Here is a 15,485-nt window from a genome sequence, read left to right on the forward strand (position 1 = left end):
GAAGCCGAACTGTTCGCTTTGACGGTCGACCAGGGAATGAGCTTCTCTCAGCACGGAATGTCCTTTTATAGCGTCACTCAGTGTGGGGAACTTGGGTGATTGGGGGAAGAACCAATCACGTGGAAGCACCTCTGCTTTCTTTCATCGTCGCTTATGCTAGGCAATGAATGCGATGCCAATTGGCTGGCATTGTTAGCCAATGACTGAATGCGTGAAATCATTTTGTCTATGTTTTTGAAGTCTGCGGTGGGGAAATATACCAATCGTATGAAAAATGTATGTGGATATTCGACCTTCAAACTTTTCCGCAATTTTCACGGAGTAATAAAAAAATGGTAACTAAAATTATCATGTTATACAAATCTTGTATATTTTAGCTTTTCAACGGTATATTAATTTTTAAAATCGGAACAGTTGTTTGAGCGCTATTAGCATCTAAAATCTTCCATTCTGCCTACCAAAAACGTTACATGTTCAATCCAGTTTTCACAGAATGTACCTTAGTATAGTGAAGAAAGACGTAGTCCCACGTCAAAAAAAATAAAAAATATAACTTTTTTTTCTGATGGCCGGTTTCGTTGTTCAGGAAAACTTTCGTAGTTTTTATAAAAAAAATCGGTTGTTTTGAATGGGCTGTTTTCGATAATTAATTTATAACTTTCTTTAATTTTTTTTAAAATTAGTAATTTGTTTTTGGAGTGTATATTTTTTTTAAAAACAAAACTATTATCTACAACTTTGCCAAAGATGTCACACCGCACACCGGCACGTTCACGTTCTGATGATGTAAACTTGACAGAAAATGTATGGTCGAACTGTCAAACCGACGCAAACCCAGAAAGAACGAGTCAATTGTATTGCCTATCTGATTGAGATCCCTATACTCTCATTATCACTGAATAACATCGATACAGTCTTTTGTCCGATTATATAAGCCAGAGCACTGTGTGTTCAATCAAGTGTTGGCAAAGGACATTATTGTGGTAAATAAAACGAATAAATTGTCTGGTACAACATTCGAAAGACGAGTGCAAGTGTCTTAGAGAGTAGATTTTTCAAACAAAGTAATGTAACATATTCCATCAGTTTCCACCGTTTCATTTAAAAGTTTAAGACACTTGTAATCGAAAACATTTTTAAAATATCAAAATTCCATGTGCCACCATGTGTGATTTTGCAAATGATATGAAGGCATTCAATATTTTTCACGAGGCACAATCTTAATTTTGGTTGAGATCATTTTTTTTGCACAGAGTAGTTTGATACATTTTGTAAATTTGTTTTGTAATATTTTGCCATTTTACTTATAATTTTTCCAATTCAACATTGCCACCCTAACGATAATGATATAACAAATATTATATTTTCAGGAATTTATCTATTGGTATTCAGTGAAAAGTGATTTTGTCCATTTTATACTCAGTTTTACACAATATTATGAACCACCCTATGTCGAATAAATGAACCACCCTAATGAACCATAATGTATTCGATGCTAGTTATAGTGTATATCATTATACAAGCTGTTTCGAGAGACTAGTGATCAATTTCAAAAGATAAATTCTAAACATTTTGAACTCCGCCTACCACAATTAAAAAAACGGCCAGTCCCAGAGTAAATTTTTTCGCAAAAACAAAAAAATTTTTCAGATGACACCAATTCTCGAGGTTTCACGCGTTTTTAAGTCATTTGGCATCAAGAAAAAAAATTCGAAAACCGAAATTTCACGCACCCCCCCCCCCTTGGGTGATTTTTCGGTTTTCAAAAAAGCCAAACTTCAATCGCTTTGCGCCACCCCATTTCAAGTCCGATTGAGCTGAAATTTTGCACAGAGTGTTTTTTCGAGCAGGTGAACATTTTGTGTAGGTTTTTTTTTGAAATTTTCTGGTCACTTTTTTTCCATACGATGATTGGCGCCCTAACCTTTGTATCAGGTAGTACTTAACGCCTTAGACCATACTGGGGCTCCATACCTGAGTATGGATGTAGTCACGTTTGCAAGCAAGTTGCGCCTGCTTCATAATGCGGAATGCCGCGATGGTCGTTGAAACCCTTTGCAGTCAACGTGGCTCTCAGAGGCGAGCTTGTTGTCGACCACCGCTCCCAGTAGTTTCAAAGACCACTTTGAGGCCATAGGTTCCGGCACTAGTTTTCGCTTCCTGCTCCGATTTGCGGTTGTTTACCACAACTTCTTCCTTCTTGTGGTGCGCTAGCTCCAGCTTCATGGAGCGCATCCAGTCTTCTACGATTTTGGTTGAAGGTACAGCTGTCAACTTGACCTCATTTGTGGCTTCGCCATAGACTTCTAGAGTTATGTCGTCCGCAAAGCCAACAATCACCACTCCGCGAGGAATACACCGTTACACATAGCATTCCACAGCACCAGGCCCAGGATAGAACGTTGTGGTACTCCTGCAGTGACTGGGACGCATTTCTGACCCTCGTCTGTTTTATAAACGAGTATACGATTTCTCGTATACCAAGTATATTAGGTATACCGAGTATTCCGAGTAATACTTGCGTAATTGAACGCGTTTTCATGTCGAGCGTGACGATTGCGCAATAACGGGGGCTTTTCCGTTGGAGTGCTATCTCGGCTGTCTTAGACAGAGAGAATAGCATCCACCGTGGACCTATCACAGCAAGAGCAAAACTGGTTGTTTAATAAACCGTTTTCACCTTCCATGAATCTCACCAGTCTATTGAGGGTAACCCTCTCAAGCACTTTGCCCGCCGTGTCTAGCGGATAGATTGGTCTATATGCCGATGGGTCACCTGGTGGTTTCTCGGTCTTCAGCAACAGGACCAGTTTCTGTCGCTTCCACTCATCCAGAACCGCCCAGAATAACCCTGCGGCTACCTTTTTGGCCGTTTTAATGGCCAGGTTCGGGATTTCGTCTAGTTCCGGTGTCTTGCTCACCTTTAACGAGTTTGCGATATCAAAGAGTTGCTCATTGGTAACCCTTACCGCCTCCTCAACCTCTGAACGGCCGCCGTCACTCACATTTTGTAGCGGTTCGACTGCCGGAAGCAAGGGACTTTGATCGTGGCGTGGAAATAATCCCTCAATTTCTTGCCTGTTGTCCATATTACCGCCTTACCAGACTTGTCCGAAACCTAATTACCGTTTCCGGATGGGATGCAGTACGGGTCCGATGGCAATGGCGACTCGCATGCTGCTTGTGCCACATAGCAGTGGTTGAGCTTCAATTGAATCATCCTCACACCTGAGTTTTAGTAACCGGCTTGCTTATCGGGCACTTGGGTCCTTGGGTGTGTTTTTCCTTCCGTTTTTCGGTCATACAAAACACTTGAGAGGCTCCCTGCAACACCTCGCTACGTGGCCTGCACCATCGCATCTTCTGCAAAGCTTAGACTGGTCGGGCTCTTGCATGACCAAGATCTATGCCCGCTAGCTGTTGGAAGGTATCCAGCTAACCAGCCGACCTTTTGTCTGGCCATTTTCAAGGCCTTGTTTCTCTCCTCCAGTGGGAGCTTTATGGTGGCTTCCTGGGTCCCTGTTGGGCTCGTACGAAGGTGGATGGCCTCGGTGGTAACCACTACTCCACACTGCTTGTCGAAGGCTTTTGCAATGTCGCACCCTTCGGTAATGTCGACTAGGTTCTTAAGCACCTCGCCGAAGGTCCGTTTGCAAGCATTCAGACGCGAGATCGCGCTGTGTAACCGCTTCCTCTACTGATTGCGCACGCTTTTCCACGTCCGTGGCCCTTCTCAAAGTTTCAGCAAACTGCTTTCTTGCATCGTTGTTGCAGATACGTAGCAACAGAAAACTCTGTATTAAGTTTCCGTGAACTTGAGTACCTTAAGTAGGCAGAGCTTTTACGCTTTGGAGCATATTCATCTGGCTTTCAACCGTATCTATGTTTCTACGTTTATATATGTGTAGATGTGTATGTAACGCTCTTTAGTCTAACTCACTTTACTCAGCGATGGCTGAACTGACTTTTACAGTGTTAGTGTCAAATGGAAGATCTAGCTTCCACGCAGGTTCACATTCAATAGTTCAACAGTTTTTTGACTCTCAATAGTTTTCTGTTTATGTTTGCGTCTGTGTATTTACTGTTTATGTTTAGAGTTTTATTTTATTATTTTCTTACTTTTATTTGAAAATATTATTCTATGTATCGGACCATTTCGGCAACGGTTCTCCTCGGCAAGTTTGGATTGGAATGGTGTATCAAACCGCTGCATAAATCGATTCTGGTAACCTATCTATTTCGTCAAAAACTTCGTTTCGTTTTAATTTTTTTTATCTATTGTATTTTTTATATTTGATGAAAATTTTCTTGACCAGAATTTATTGTGGTTCTTATTCTGGTCAGTCTATTCAATGTCGCAAAATATAAATTTCATTACTGCACCGGTATAAAAATTGACACAGATAATAATCTATTTTTAATTTCTAAATATTGAGGGATTCGATATTCTCACTTTTCGACTCACATCTTGTCACGTACACCGATTTCCTTGTTATGCACTTCTCCAAACACTAAACACTAAACTGTTGATAAAATTACTCAAACACTAAACTGTTGATAAAATTACTCAATTAAATGTCATAACGGCTGAGTGCTTGGGTTTTGACACACTTCCATGCGGTTTCCGTGTTTCCGTTTTCACTTGAGTACGAATCGTTAAATTTCTCCCACTTTAATTTGCACGTCTCCGCAGGCAAATATTACCGTGGTCGGTTGTGTGCGTCTTGTGTCCTCAATAGTTGCTTTACGTATATGCTGGGACAGGTGCGGGTCAAGTTCACAATACCTGTCGCTACGTTCGACACGCGAAAATGTTTTGTTACCAAAATTCCATGTTTTAGGTATTTCGGTGAGGTTAAATCCTCTGCCAACGGTCACGTCATAGGCTCGTGTCTCGTCATAAAAAGGTAAAGATAACGCACTTGAAGTTACTACTCCGGTGCTATAAAACAGATAGTTTGGTTTATGTTTCTCTATATGTACGACAATTCTGTTTACGCTCGAAGTACAACAGTGGCAGCAGCTTTTGGCTTTAGTATGGCAATTTGTTACTAGCTTACAGCCAACGAAACACTGCCGTGTGTGTCGAATGCAATTAAAGTGATATGTGGCGTGCGCTTTATATCAAATCACATTTTTATGTTTTCCTTCCCATCTTTCATTACGTTGTTGTCGTTCCCTATGCATGATGATGTACCTACTATACCTTGAACTGAGCAATGTTGGAATTTCAATGTCAAGTAGGAAGGAAACTTTCTATTATTGATCAAAAATGTTATATTTTTGTATTTTACTGGCTTTTGTACAGTCCACCACCGTTATTATGAAAAAATGTTAGTATGGCAGTACACGGTTTCGGAAGGTTTATGTCAAAATAATTACGAAATGGCTCCGTTTGTAGAAATTTTATATTTTTTATTTCACTGAGCTCAAACTTTACGAACATAAAACTCGCAAAACCGTTAGCTATACCATTTGTCAAGAAATTTTACAAACAAATAAAATGATATGCCTCCTGCCAATTTCTTTCTACTTAGCGCAAAAAATCTAAAAAGCATCACTCACTCAACTCACTCGAAAGTCCGTTATATGGTAAGGCATCGATAATTTTGGTGAAGTTAGAGATGTTCGGCACTGTGCCTGCAGAGCCTAATCCAAAGTCCGGCGGTTTATCGAGAACCACTGCATATGCAGATATCCTTCCGATATTTGAATGATCGTCTGTTATATCTTGTCGTATACACAGCACTGTCTTCCCACTGCTTGCTACTTGTTGAATTTCTTGGCCGATTGGCACTTAAGCGATCCAAACGCGCATGCTCTTATCCTGGTCTGAACATCCGGGGGAAAAGTTTGCGCGAGCCACTCACCCCTTGCTACCACAGATCAGACAGAGCCCCGGCGTCTGGTGGGTCTTGTGCGATAGTGAAGGGTGACGTGATGATTATAGCGAACGAGCGAGCGATCAGTGTTGAGGAGTATGAGCGGTATGAGTGGTTAGCTGAAATTATTAAGGATTTATGATTGGAGGTTGTTTATTGGTGTTATTAGGAAGTATTTATACATAGAATTACATCATATTATACACAGCATAAAAATTTGTCGCACTCATAACACAGTTTATGCAAAATAAAGTCGACGATAGCTGTTCGTATTAGTGATGAAAGGTGGAGCGAAATTTTTTAGATGTTGGAAGAAAAATGGGATGGGATACCTGTACATAAAATAACTGTAATAAAAGCAATTACTCATAATTTCCTCTAATGCAAGGGGAATATTTCAAACGATTGACAGTAATGTGGCCTTAAAATAAAACTAGTTTCCGAAAATTACTGCCCACTTCAACTTTATCATCAGCTTAAACTTTTATCATCGTTGCATAATTGTCATGTATCCATGTGCTAATGCAGTCATAATAATTCCCAACTGATGTTGTCCCAAGAAAATGCGCACGTATTAAAGTTATGTAAGTTGTACGGAACCTCAACTGACTTTGAGAGTGTCAATATTAAAATTATCACCTGTACCTACTCGCTAATCAGTCACTGATGTGATTAGTTGTCGGCTTCTCGAAGCGATTTGTCACTTTCGTTTTCCAAAGCCAGTGCAGTGAAGCCATGATCCCGAGGTGTTATCATTGAACACAGTTGTGCAAGTTCAGTATTTCCGCAGCCAAAGTCCTCGTCGAAGATCTTTTCTTAAATCGAGATTCCCAACCATCAAGATGACTAATTTACTCATTACGACAAGACAAATGGATTACCAGTTTTTCAGCTCTTTGCTTCTTAGAAATCCACTGAAGAAGCCGTGCTTTACCACGCCTAATAGACGCTTACAATAACTGCAAATGCAGGATGGATTGCTGGCATTTTTCATGCTCAACTGCATTGACCGCGGCTTGCATTCCATTCAAAGGGTTTCTTCAAAAAGCTTAAGCCAAGAGCGCTTGTGAATATTGCAATGGATTTTTGAGCTACACATTTGGGTAATAAAAAAAAAAAACAAATCATAAGCTTACAATACCAATCTAATGCAATCTAACGCAAATATTGGTACACATCAGATTACTCCATCAATATATCTTGCTACCTGTCAAACGTACGCGTCAGCAATGATTGAAATATTAAGATGTTCACTGTCTGAAAGCCGAGTATCTCTACACATCTCTTCATTATGTGGACTTTTGGAGCTTATTTTCGAGATATTGTGTCGAACGGAGCCCGCTTTCATTTGTTAGGGTAGGTCTTACGCAGCACGGAACCTGTATTCCGAATTGGGACAATCGAATATGTATGCCAGTGGACGAACAACGCAAGATTTCGGCTGTTCGGCATTTTTCAGAAGAAAGTTTCTGCTGAACTGCATTTACATATATCGATGAATCAAGCAGTCAGTGGTATGTTTTTCCTACCACACATTCTATATGAATGGTTAACAGCGATTCGCCTGTTACTGATTAGAATATATTACAGTTTTGAACTCAATATTTGGCGCTGCTCGCTCATGATAACACCATTAAAAGAAACTAGAGTAAGGAACGGCTTAAGCAGTGGCGTCTTTTTTAATCAGTCGAAAGAAACGGGCCTCAATCTCCTGAATTTTGATCAAAATCGACAATTTCAATGATGAGAACGAAAACTCTGATTAACAAGCTGTCTTACGAATACATAAAATTCCGTTCAACACAGAGATGGCAGATGTTTTTGAAAAATGTCTGCAACTGCTCGAAAACCCGGAAAATCTGCTTGAAATCGGAAAAAAAATCTATCCGTGATCCGAAAAAAAATCGCTCACGCAGGCAAAAGTTTGCAGAAATCTGTATACATTTTGAGAAAGTCTGCGTAAATATAAGTAGACTATGACAGAAAACTGCAGAAACTATTGGAAATCTGCAAATATCTGCGAATGAATAAAAACCTGCACACGGACTCTAAAGATCTGCGTTTTGCAGACAAATCTGCACATATGGTTTCCCTGGTTCAACACAGAAAAATCTTAGAAAAAACATCAAACGAAAAAGGTTACAGCTATTCAGGAGCTATTTGGGTGCTGAAGAAAATCCCCTGCAAAACAGATGCAAACTGCTAAAATGGTTCGTGATGATTGGAATAGTGTCCCCCGATAGGGAACTTTAATTGATTATTGTTAAAGTTTGCCAAATCGGTTTGAAAATCTGAAAACAAGTGCTGAAAGAGAAAAAGATAGCGAAAAAATTGATATACTTATGTTTGTATTCCACCTTACAGATTTCAAGTATTTCGTCTCGATACACGGCGGCTCCTAAAGCTGCTTAAAATATGTTCGCTACCCTATCTCTCGTTTAAAAAAGACGAAAAAAGTAGTCGGTCAATGGAGGTCTTCAGACAGTAAAGCAACTCCACAAAAAACGGGCATTCTTTTTTATTCGACCTTTTTTTTCTTCATATATAGTTCGACCATGTTTGAATTGGTTGAAACTTCGCTTAGATGTTGGGCAAAGGATGTCATTTTGTGCTATTGGTTGTTTTTTTTTTAATCACGACTTGTTTTTAACCCTGGAAAAATAGTTTGCGTCTGTTCGATCATTGATGACTGTCCGATGTCGGAGAAATAAAAAACAACAAAAAATATAACTTTCCAGAAAAAATAAAAAAAATGAAACCAGAACGTTTGGTTTGATTGGTATAACGTCTTCAATTAAGTTGTAGACAGTAATATGTTCTTCCAGAAAAAATATACATCGTAAAACAAAAAGATTTTTTTTATAAAAAAAAAACACAAAAATGTAACTATAAATTAAATACCTAAAAAAAGTAACTTTTTATGAATGTGATTTTTGCTTTTTATTTAAACCACACATTATGAGCCAACCAATAAAAGTTAACGAGAAATAAACATGGAGAAATCAAAAATTAAAAAAAAATGAAGTTTGTCAAAAACAAACATTTTTTTAAAACTTGTTTAACAGTGAATATATATTTGTGAAAGGACAAAATTATGATTTATACCTTTATCTGAGACATTATACTATTATATAGATATTTTCAGAATAGGGATGATGCTTATAACTTCCCATGAATGCTATTCCAAGATGGTGACTCCAGTTTTTTGTAAAAAAAGCTTCGAATGGTGAAGAAACAGTATGAGTATTTCCAGAATCAGCATTACGTGCTTTGGATGAAAATCAACCCCAGACGCCATTTAAAATGGTGACCTTCGGTTTCTGAAAAACTGCCTGAAATCGCTTAATACCACCTAATGTGGGTATTTTCACTCTGTGCGTTCTACAGATGCATTCATACATAGGATAGCGAACATATTCTAAGAAACTAAGGAACCGCTTGTGTATTGAGATGAAACACTCGAATTTTGTTGGGGGAAATTCAAACATAAGTATATCAAATTGTTCTCTATCTTTTTCTCTGTCAGCACTTTTTTTCAGATTGTGAAACTGATTTAGCACACTTTAACAATAATCAATAAAAGTTCCCAATCGAGGGACACTATTCTAATCACATCGAACCTATTTTAAGCAGTTTGCATCTGTTTGCAGGGGATTTTCTTCAGCACCCGATCAGCGTCTGAATGGCTGCAATTTTGTTTGTTTTTTTTCGTTTGATGTCTGTTTGATGATTTTTCTGTCTTGAACGGTATGTTATGTTTTTGTAAGATAGTTAGGTAATCAGACTTTACATTTGAGTGATTAAATTTGTCGATATTGATCAAAATTCAGGAGTTTGAAGCCCGTTTTCTTCGACTGATTAAAATAGGCGCCACTTGTTAAGCCGTCCCTTACCCTGCATACAAAGAAAGTCTATTCCATTTTAAATTTAGTTTGGCGAAAATGGCAGAAAAAGATATGATTTACTACTATTTTTTTATAACGGATAACAACTACAATTTTGGAAGTAGTTCTGTAAAAAAGTTAGGTTACCTAATGAAAAGCTGATTTATTTTTTATGAAGTTGCATTCACTCGAAGACTCGGAAATAGACAATGCGTTCCCGGTGTAAACGCTACTTTATGTTTGCTTCACCGCAGCAAACATAAAATAGCGTTTTCACATGTGACGCATTAACTGTTACCGAGTCTTGTGTTTCTGAAAATTCGAAGTGGTGGCTCGAAGTCGGTCATTTGTGGATTCAATACCGTTTCGCCTTAATCCCCTGGAGCCAGGCTTCTGAAAATGACTGTATATCCATGACAGCGACGGCTCGCATTGTATTGCACAGCTCTTTCTGCCCCCCGTATGTTCGGTAAACCTTATGTCTGTTAATCTCCCAGACGGTCTCAAGGTACGATGCTGGCCTAACAAACCAGTCGTCGTGATTTCGAGTCACGGCTCGGGAGAGACTGTTAGTGTCAGTAGGATCGTAGCGCTAGCCCCGCAATTGTCCTGTACACTGAACAGTTGGCTGCGAAGTCTGTGTATAAATAAACAGAGGTCGAGTTCCGAATTGGAATGTAGCACCAAGGCTTTGCTTTTTTATGTCTGTTGGTTCTTCCATGCTGTCGCTAATGGCAGCCTATGATCCCCGACATCCTTCGGAACGAATCCGAGCGGGATGTCAGGTGATTATGATTCACGACAGTAAGTTATAATGAAAGCGAGATGGTGCGAAACACGTTTTTTCTCACGTGGGGAATAATATCATATATAAAACGGTTTGCTTCGTATTTCGCCACCGGCCTAAGAAAAAGGAGAAACGAAAAAGTTCGAGTCGATGACAGCCGCAACCGATTAGCAGGCTGTCAACAGCGCAAGCCAAGCCAACGGGAGATCCGCAAAATGAACCAACTAGGCTGTCATGTCCGAACGAATAAAATACATGCGCAAGAATAAGCTGTCGTGCCTTGTGTGAGCTTTAGCTGTATGTGAGCTCTCATGAATAGCTTATTCATGAGCCTGTTAGAGTAAAAAGAGAGAACAGTCGTCAGTTGCGAAATTTGCTGGTTGCGAAAGGGTAACTTGAGTCCTGATGACGTTTAAGATCTCATTGTTATACTCTGAAAAAAATAGGCGGAAGTTTAGACGGCAGGGTTTGGTACCATTGGCACTAGTTTTAAAAGATAGCTTGGAAAAAAAGTTGTCAAATACATCTAGTCCGCTCCTGCACAGAGTACCCTTCTTTCGAAGAAAAACAACGAGTGTTCGGCACAAATCGGATTTTAAATATATAAATTTAAATTGCATGCTGCAAACCGTCAACAGAATAACTAATGGCTCGTGTTAGTCTGATAATAACGACGTTTTCAAACATGTTTCAGTATAATTAATCACACTATCTTCATATTTACATCTATATTCCGTTATTTAACGCAGTATTAAAAACTGATAATTGTTTATGTTTTGGAACACCACACATGTAAACATGTAAAAATAATCGTGTAAACACAAACCATGACATAATAGGGGTCTTCACATCGAGCTCGTATACGAATACCCAGCCGTAAACTGTGTATCTTCCATTACTCGTCAATGGAGGTGAGTATTTTTACGGTTGGGTATTTGTTTACGAGCTCGACATGAATACCCATAATATATCGCCTTGTAATTTCTACAGAGCAAATAGTGAATTATCATTTTGACTTTAGAAACTGCATTTCGAAAACTCTCCTTGAATATACTAAAACTGTATTGAAAATGAACACAAAAATGAAAACGATGGTGGAAGTGAATAAAAAGAAGAATACGATAAAAAAGCAATGTAATGTAGTCACTTTAAAAAACACAACTCACAAGTGTTTTTCAAAACGAAGCATAGATTTCAATTGATTGGAAGACATTGTTTGCTTGGTCAGCATTTGTATGGAGTCGCCCCACTGTGTAGTCTTTTTTCGAAGCCTGCTCTGGACCTTCATGTATGGTCGTTCATACATTCAATAAGAACACTGCTTCAATAGTAATTGATTTAGGAAAGATATCTTGTATTTTCATTTTAAAAATGTATTCGAAGTTACTGAATACCCTGTAGTGTCATTTCAAAGAAAGTCCGTGAAGTTTCGATTTTTACGTCTTTAGTATTTATAATACACTAAGAACTGCGTAAAATTAGGCCTTTTTAAGTTGAAAATATAACAAAGAAAAAAATCCTGAAATGTTTTAACCTTGTTCCAATGTTATAGTGGTCAATTAAATGGCCAAAATGCAATATGTTAAATTTTCAGTATATACACAAAAAATTATGATTTTTTTTTTGAGAATCGATATATGAGGTCGATATCGTTTTTGAATAATGAAAAAAGCGACTAGTGTCAAAAAGACCTTACTGTAAATGCTATATCAATTCTAATCCACATAGCGCAAAACATAGGAAGGTTTGTATTGTGGCTGAATCTGTTCAACGGATTTGAAAATCAATAAATCGTTAACGAATACGAATGTTGTTTACACACATATACAAAAGCACACCACTAGAAATTACAATATCATTTTGGCATATGAACATTTTAAAAGTAACTTTTTCATTTTGTATTCACGTTTCAGTTTGTTTGCAAATAGGTGAGTTTTCGATACTGCACGGAATAGGGTTATTCAAAGTATAAATTACTATCAGCCAAACTTATCCAAATTTATTCGTTTGCTGATCCACGTACCCACGAAACCATGGCACAACTGGTACATTTCTAATCTGCGAACCACCGCGGCTACACTAATTGCCGATTGTCTTCGTTACCTACTGTACAGTTTCCCCACATTGGGACCCGCGCACGTCAATTTTTATACATATTTCCGGCAGTTGTTTTTTCTCTTTTCTCTTCTACTTTCGGTTCCAATTTCGCTTGGCATCGGTAAATTCACTTTCAAAAACAACTTGCCAGCAGTAAACGATGTTAAAACCAGTAACGTTTCCTTCCTATGTTTATTTCTTTTCCTCCAATCAGTCGGTCTGGCGGCGGGACCGCAGTTGGTTCAAGTAAGTGATTCGTTATCGCGATAGTGCAACGAAACGAACTGTACATACTTCGTTCGTTCCTTCATCATTATGATCGTGATGAACAACACCTGGTCTGAAGGTAGGCCTATTTCGTGCCACGCGAATGCCCAACTGTCGTGGTTTAGTCTCTCTCTATACTGCATGGCCGTCTATTCGTCGAAGAGAAAGAGTTAATAGGGAAGGCAATGTTTATTGCTTTTCACTTTCATTCGTATTAGATTTGTATTTTTCAACAGTAGTCATCGAAATAAGTACTGTTTTCTAAATTTATACTTATGGACGCCGTTATCAACAGGTATCCTTGCTAGTTGAAGGTAAACAAGGAACCTACTATTTTGAAATTTAATTGATGTGGTAAATACAAAATGCTGATTAATACATACCATACAAAGGAAGTTTTCTACCCATAATATCAGCTTTTTTCCATAAAGCCGGTTTTTATGCAATCTTGAAATCTGGTCCAAAACGGAAATACTTTCTTGGCACCGAACGTTGTACCGAGGACCAAAAACGCCCGTGCACTTTTCTTTCCCGCGGTATCGCTAAAGTTTGCTAGACAAGAAGACCGTAGTTATAATATTTGGGCTGCCCATTAGATAGTAATTTTTTTCAGCCATAAATAGGCATGTGAATTTCCTCGGCGCTACATTGCTGCTACATTTGGATAGTGAAAGACAGATGGTCAGCATCTTGATGGCGCGGCGGTCCATTGGCAAGCTATTATGTAATGAGCAGCTGCGGCGAGTTCCGCGTGGCGGGTTTCTTTCAGGATTGGTCTATCATTTTGCCATAGGAAAGTAGTGATTGCATTTACCCGTGTGCCTCGCTGTAGATACTAGGTGTGGAACAACAAATATTATTAGGGGTATTCATGTAGCGCTCGTATACAAATACTGAACTTCACTGACGTTTAAAGGAACATATATACTACTGGTCGACTAAAGCGAAAAAAGATGCCCTGAAGCTCCAACGGGTTCAAATGAAAGATAGTAAATGTAGAAGTACGTCAAAAGGCCGCAGAGTAATTGCTCGCCCGCTTCGTCGTTTTTACGTTTGCTTACGGGAAATCCATTGAAGTCTCTGAAAAGGCTATCTTTGCTGGGCACCAAATTCACAGGATTGGTTAAAAATCTATAGTTTTTCATTTTTCCCAGTTTTAACATTAGGACAAAACCTATGTTTTCCAGTGTGATTTACGACGTTGTTGAAAAATCTTTCATCGTAGTTTATCGAATGGTTCACACTTGATATTTGGAAAATTCAATTAAAACGTGAAGTTATCACACTATTAACCTACCTACACATTTTTATAGATTTTGATTAGGTCTTCTGTTTAGTAACTATTGGATTTTGACTCTTCCAAATAAAAATCAGTTATGGCTCGATCTGTAAAATATCGTCGCTACATTAACTATAGGCTAGCCAATGTGAGGCTCCAAAATACTTGGCCGGGTTTTCCACTTAATAAAACAACCACTGCACAGAGTAAATCCACAGTAAACCTTGTAATACATTGGCAGAGATGATCACAATGTATAATGCATGCATTGTTCTCATTGCTGTTTCATGATTCAAACCTCCTCCTCCGTGTCGTTGCCGTGACTTAGGTAAATAGACGTAAAAATACTAATCATCAAATTTATGCTCAATTACCTGCTAACATTTGTTGTTTCTTTTTACATCAAACAACAAAATAAACTCGATAAAGTACAAAAATGTGGAATCAAATGCACAATCAAGAAATGGGCCTTTTCGAAAAGTGGTACATGGTTAAGAAATCGGATACTCTTCCATAGTGAATGAAGCATTAACTCTAACGATGCTTGCAGTGTTGTAGTGGTAGCTGATAATAGGTCAGTAAGATGTTTTTCGCGTGAGCATATTGCAAGAAAAAATACTTTAAAGCAAAAAGGGGAACGATACTCTCTTTGCGAAGAAATTGAGCTGAACCAAATAGCTACAGCGAGCACCCGTACCGTACGGGGTGCCAAATAGAACGGTTGTGGGGCACTCGAGTGAAGGCTAATCCGCTCTGTCGATATCGATGATTTGTGGATATGCGAAACAAAACGTATTGCACTTGTGCTAGTTATTCGGTGGCACGTATTTGGCAATCCCTATTAGCCGGCTACTACCCGCGAAAGAAGATTGCTAGTTGCACACTTGAACGGTACTGTCAATTCTTAAACAATATTATTCTTCTCGTCACTTAAACAGAACTTAAACAGATGCTGATTGAGAATGATTCTAGACTCTTCAAGGAAAAATATGTAGGGTATCCGTTTTATTATCGTCAGGATTGTCCTATTGTCGTCAGAGGGTAAATGATGTCCTGGAGTTTTAATTTTCATATTGCTAAGTATCATCCTGCAAAAAATAGTTCTTTATGCCTTCATTAACCCCCGTGACGATAACAAAATAGACACCCTCCAAATTAAAAAAAAAGTTAATTTAAGTATTTATTAGTAACATTCCCTTATCCACGTGTATTACCAAAATGTTCGAGGTGAACCGAATAATCTGAATAGGGTGGTGTGCAGAGTGGGCAGTGTGACTTTGCACTCGTAT

The 15,485-nt window shown here is 38.6% G+C and overlaps 2 protein-coding genes across 8 annotated transcripts in view; one reads left to right on the forward strand and one right to left on the reverse strand.

Moving 5' to 3' along the window:
- LOC129727325 (flotillin-2) overlaps nucleotides 1-15,485 on the forward strand; it is a 380,442-nt gene that overhangs the window by 207,071 nt on the left and 157,886 nt on the right. The window lies entirely within an intron of this gene.
- Nucleotides 1-15,485, reverse strand: part of LOC129727319 (glucose dehydrogenase [FAD, quinone]) — a 36,640-nt gene that overhangs the window by 12,868 nt on the left and 8,287 nt on the right. The window contains exon 2 of one of the 3 annotated variants that reach the window (XM_055685044.1): nucleotides 5,575-6,001. The exons of 1 other annotated variant lie outside the window; for it this stretch is intronic. The gene's annotated coding sequence lies outside the window, so the exon portion shown is untranslated. Of the gene's footprint in view, nucleotides 1-5,565; nucleotides 6,002-15,485 lie in introns of all 3 variants that reach the window. One more of the 3 variants, XM_055685042.1, reaches the window with a different exon arrangement.

The sequence above is a fragment of the Wyeomyia smithii genome, chromosome 3 (genome assembly GCF_029784165.1).
Source record: "Wyeomyia smithii strain HCP4-BCI-WySm-NY-G18 chromosome 3, ASM2978416v1, whole genome shotgun sequence".
Lineage (NCBI taxonomy): Eukaryota > Metazoa > Arthropoda > Insecta > Diptera > Culicidae > Wyeomyia > Wyeomyia smithii.